This window comes from Engraulis encrasicolus, chromosome 6 (genome assembly GCF_034702125.1).
Source record: "Engraulis encrasicolus isolate BLACKSEA-1 chromosome 6, IST_EnEncr_1.0, whole genome shotgun sequence".
NCBI lineage: Eukaryota > Metazoa > Chordata > Actinopteri > Clupeiformes > Engraulidae > Engraulis > Engraulis encrasicolus.
The window spans coordinates 17,289,419-17,294,985 of record NC_085862.1 but is presented as its reverse complement, the minus strand read 5'-3'; the positions used below and the strand labels follow the sequence as shown (position 1 = coordinate 17,294,985).

General features: G+C 41.0%; 1 long non-coding RNA gene across 1 annotated transcript; it reads left to right on the top strand.

Annotated features, from left to right (window-relative positions):
* Nucleotides 1-3,367: 3,367 nt before the first annotated feature.
* LOC134450221 (uncharacterized) lies at nt 3,368-5,111 on the top strand. Its single transcript, XR_010035037.1, has 3 exons — nt 3,368-3,600; nt 4,061-4,113; nt 4,852-5,111. It is a non-coding gene; the product is annotated as an uncharacterized LOC134450221 (long non-coding RNA).
* The last annotated feature ends 456 nt before the right edge of the window (nt 5,112-5,567 follow it).

Below are 5,567 nucleotides of genomic sequence, written 5' to 3'. Positions count from 1 at the left end.
CTTAATATATTATTAAAAATACTTTTATGATTAATTAATTAACATATCAACAGTAACTTAAGCATAACAAGTGACTTATAAACTGTTAACTAATTATTACTTAATATATTATAATTATTAGTTGTAGTTTACAAATTATAAAGGAGGAGAGGAGAGGAGAGGAGAGGAGAGGAGGAGAACAGGGCAGGGGAAAAAAGAGAAGAGGAGAGGAGGGGATAGGAGAGGAGAGGAGATGAGAGGAGAGGAGAGGAGAGGAGAGGGGAGGGGAGAGGAGAGGAGAGGAGAGGAGAGGGGAGGGGACAGGAGGGGAGAGGAGAGGAGAGGGGAGGAGAGGAGAGAGGAGAGGAGATGAGAGGATGGGAGAGGAGAGGAGGGGAGGGGAGAGGATAGGAGGGGAGAGGAGAGGAGAGGAGAGGAGGGGAGAGGAGAGGAGAGGAGGGGAGAGGAGAGGTTAGAGTAGAGGGAGGAGAGAAGACGAGAGTGGAGAGGAGAGGAGGTGGAGAGTAGGGGAGAGGAGATGGGAGGGGGGAGAGGAGAGGGGAGGGGAGGGGAGAGGAGAGGAGAGGAGAGGAGAGGAGAGGGGAAGAGAGGAGAGGGGAGAAGAGAGGAGAGGAGAGGAGAGGAGAGAGGGGAAAGGAGAGGAGAGAAGAGGAGAGGAGAGGAGAGGAGAGGAGAGGGGAGGGGAGAGACAGAAAGAGGGTGGACAGAGAGAAGACTGTGTGCGCAAGAGAAAGAGAACAACTCCTCTCTGCCATTCACTCCTCCTCACCCATCTCTCCTTTCTTCCTCCATTCTATTATCATTCTCTTCTTTCCCTCTCTATTTTCTCTTCTCCTCTTGTGTAAATAGGCCTATGAGGGCCTAGTTGGCAATGGGATGGCACCTACTGTTAAACTCTTGTGGTTCAAGGCTGGTGGCCAAATATTTTGTTTTAGCAGTGGTTTTCATGTTTATTACATTAACACACAAAAAAGTGCACCTTCCCAATTTTTCAGTCATAAACAATCTTATGTTTTATATTGGTAAATATAATTGCACCTTTAAGTTAAAGTTTCTATTGCACTGAACTGTCTTCTATTTTCAAGTCATTGAAATAAATAAAATAAATCAGCTGATTAGGTTGATATATTTCCTCTGTTTATTTATTGTATGCTGTTCTAGTTGTTAGATAGCCTATTTCATCTGCAACCCAGTCGACAAATGCCTATTGAAAATGTAAAATAAATAGTTTATAAAAAGCATACACAGTAAAATGGGATAATAAATAGAGGTAATTCTGGTGAAACAATGAATTAATGATGGGTTGTTATTGTTAAAAACATGACTTAAATGAATTTGAAATAGCAGAACCTTTACTGTGACAATTACGATTTGGGACTTTTATTTTGAAACCGGCTATGGCTTCCCTTGGAGCCGTTCACTTCAGTCTGTCGTCTGCCGAGCCAGTCGAATTTTCTTTGGAGCTAGAAACAATCAAAAGAAAATATTTCGTTTTTTATTAAGTTTAAGTTTCCTTTTGGAGTACGGAGCGTCCAGCTCTGTGAATGATGTAAGTTTTGAAGACTAGAGGCTTCCTTTCATCGAGTATTTGTTTTGTTTCAATTCGCCTTATTCACCCGGAACTTTCTAAAGACGTTGAGGGGTACACTTCAGGGGTACACCCGGCTGCACACCAGCTGTTTGGCGCCTCACTGCTGTGTGCCCAAATGTAGTCCTACGTCCTCAAAGAGAAACAAATCCTACCGTGGACAGACTTTCCACCGTTTCGCCAAAGAGCAGGCACTTCGGCGTGAATGAATTCATCACATGAAGAGGGATCCTGGTCCATATTTCAAGGTAAGATGCATAATTATGTCCAATCATACGCATTAGCTAGCACAAATAAGCTAGCTCGCCAAACTTGTCATGACTCATGTAGCCTAATGAAGCCTAATTAAAAAAATATGAATGTGTAATTACACAACGCTACATTTATATGGTATTTCCAGATCGCTATTTCAAAATTATGCTTTCAATTTTGTGTTACGCGATCCGATGGCTTACCAGATGTGTTACCAGAAGATTCCCTGATTGACGCTCCCAACGCAGGACGCTCCCCTGTCGGCTCGCTCCCACTAGCCAGACTATCGGTCCCACCGCCATATAACGGAGCTAGTTATCTTTTTGATGTTCGTTTTTTGTTCCTAATAGAGGTGCTCCGATCACCATTTTTTGGCCCGATCACCGATACCGATCACCAAAAATATTTATCTGCCGATTACCGATCATTGCCGATCACAAAAATGATTTCCTATTTTTTTTAATAGCCTATTAATTATCCTTATGGAATACCATTTCTGCCCATAAACCAATCAATCTTAATTTGCACATGTCTATTATTAGGCTATTATTATTATTAGGCCTATTTTTTTTTAATTATTATTTTTATCATTATTATTATTATTATTATCTTTCAGACTAGTGTTGGTAATATAGTCTACAGTATTAATCAATGTATAAGTTATTGCATAGAATAACTAAACTATTTAAGATTGAATTGAAACTGAAACATTACATCAAATAGTTTTCCACATACGAGAAAAAAACAACCTGTCGCTTTAAATGAGCAGCCTCGTGAGGAGAGCCCCTCCCCTCTCTGTCACCGTCCACAGCTGCAGTGCTCCACTACCGTTCTGAATCTCTCTCTCTCTCAAGTTTTAACCACATCTGTCGCCGTTTGGTGTTTCAGCGACTATCAAACTAATCGACTGACTGCCAATTACAACTTTGAAAACAATAATTGACATGTTTGTGCTGACAACGTGAAGTTGTCGCGTGCTGACCGAGGCAACTACACAGGTTATAACGTAAAATGGCTCACTGGCGAGTACTCAATCGCAAATTACATTGTCAGGTAAACGGCGCATGGATCGGAAAATCAGATCATTGTTGATGCATGCAGATATGGTAATGAATGGTGGAATGCCGAAAAGTTATAGACAAGCAAAGATGCCTTCTTTTGGTGGAGTTGCAGCTGTGCAGAGCCAGCGCCTACATGCAGCGCCAGGTGTAAAGGCAAAATGGTTGCGTGAAGAATTTAATATCTCTCGATCGGTTTTTTGATCGGCATGTTTTTCCGATCACCGATCAGGCTATTTTTGGCCATTATCGGCCGGTCATGATCGGCAGCCGAGCAATCGGAGCACCTCTAGTTCATAACCCTAAACCTAACCCTAACCCTAAATTGCTTGTATGTGGCCGTGTATGATAATACGTGAAATATAAACGGGTGGGACTACACGTCCGGGAGTGATAGATACACCTGGGACTGCACGTCCGGTAGCGATCTCAGTTTGGAGTGTTCATCTACCACCGTTACGAGAACCAGTAGCATACTTGTGCCAAAATGAAGTTGTTTTGCTAACGAACTAAAATACATGCTGGTATTTATGGTTACAGATCAACGCTGAGACCGAGGTTTGATCTGAGCACGTTGAGAAGCAATGCTTTGTTAAGGTCACCCGTGGTATGACAACGCTAATAAAGGATGCTGTGCCTGCCAACTTTGTTCGCCTGGACTTCAGAGAAGCCAAAGAGGAGAATCATCATTCGCATACCGTGGTTAGTTTGTTCAGTCATAATTCAACTGGCATGTGTTAACCAAGCCTCTTTAAAAAAAAAAAAACCTGATAATAGTTTGCCATGGAATACATTTTACTTTAGACAAAAAACTTAATGCATGTGCTGGAGATATATTTGTTTGCATTGATCATGTACTCCTGAGCCATGAGCCAATGATTTCAAACTGTGATGTCATTACATTGCATTACATTTCACTTAGCTGACACTTTCATTTTATTCAAAGCGACTTAGTTATTATATGTCAGGGTATTGTTTACAGTCCCTGGAGTAATGTGGGTTTAGGTGCCTTTTCAAGGGCACTTCAGCCATGGAGATGTAGGGAGCGGTCAGAGGGATTCGAACCTGCAACCCCCAGATTGAAAGACCAACTCTCTTATCACTAGGCCACGGCTGCCCTGTGTATGTTATGACTCTCCTGTCCTTTGTGTTTCTTTTTCAGTATGGATTCCATGGAGTATTCCATCGAGTATTTCTTCTGTTTCAATCGTCTTGGTAAGGCAACTTGTCTATTTTTCCCCATACTGTTGTAACCTAAGTCTTATATTGTCTATCACTGCCACATACTTCAGGTGAAACCTGCAATTTGTATTTTGTTTTGTTAATACTTAAGTTTGATGTTGGCTGGTTGAAATGAGTTCGGAGTAAGCAGACTGTATTTCACATGCTGTGATCACGCACCCATTGCGTGCAAGGTGTAATTCTCTAGGCCTATACATGGGTGTAAATGTTGTTTATAACCAGACTGCGCGAACCTAGCTGTGCACAACTCCACCTCTGATTGTTGGAAACCGCTGACGGTCAAAAACTTATCTCACATGTTTGGCTGCCAGTGTCTTGCCCCTCCTCATAACATTGTGTTGAACACTGTACGGGCCCATGTATAATTGCAAGGTTACCTCAATTTCAGTACACTATGTTATTTCATAGTATTCACTCTGTTTACTTGATAATGGTTATTTAACTGAATGGTATGCAATGCAGTAGGAACAAAGTGTTTGCAGGTTTGCAGTTTGCATAGCTTTTCTTTTGAGAAGATTGATTTTAAATGTTGCACAACTTTGATTTTAAACTGATGATATTTGATAGGAATTCAACATTGTCCTGGGTGTGTAGCTTACGGCTGTAACTGCTATGATGCTTTTCTGTTATGCTGCTCTACAGCCTAGGCTACATGATGTGTCTGTCCCTATCAAATAAACCAAACTTAACTGATGACATATGTTCACATAGGTGGAGTTTTTGAGCTGGATCTGGATTCTGCTGAGGATTCGTCGACTACTAGATGGCGAGCCACCCACTCATTCGAATGTGATCCTGTTCTACATTGCGCATGGCATATTTGGTAGGATTGTGGCCTGCTCGTGTCACATCACTGACTGACTTCAACGCCTTGAACTGAACTGCTTGAAAGGAGCTGTTTTTCTTTTTGAACAACTTAAAGGAACTCTCTACATCGTCTCTTTTGAGGATTTAAAGGACTATTTCCAATTTTTGAAGGACAATTCAATTTTTTTTTTTTAAATGTTCAAACCTTTTCGGGGGGCGGGGGGGGGGTAATTGTAAATATTTAAGCTTTTCAATCTCTTACTTGTGATGTTTTTATTTCATTTTATTTCATTTTATTATTTTTCCCTATATCCTATGTTTGTATATAAGAATGTCATTCTTCATTAGGGTTGCATACAATATTTTCTATGGATACATGATTATTTATAATGATAAATAAATAATAATTATTATTATTATTTATGCAAGATGGACATTTGACACGAACATTATGGTTTTCCCCGTTCATTTTGCTTTCCATATCCTTTCCTTTTTGTTTTGGACTGTTTCAATTCACGGGACGTCACTTTAATCCTCCAAAGGACATTTTTGGAGTGAAGCGGCCAACTCTCTCTTGAATTACTGCTCTTGTCGGCTTGCGCTCGCCTCTGTGGATCTAA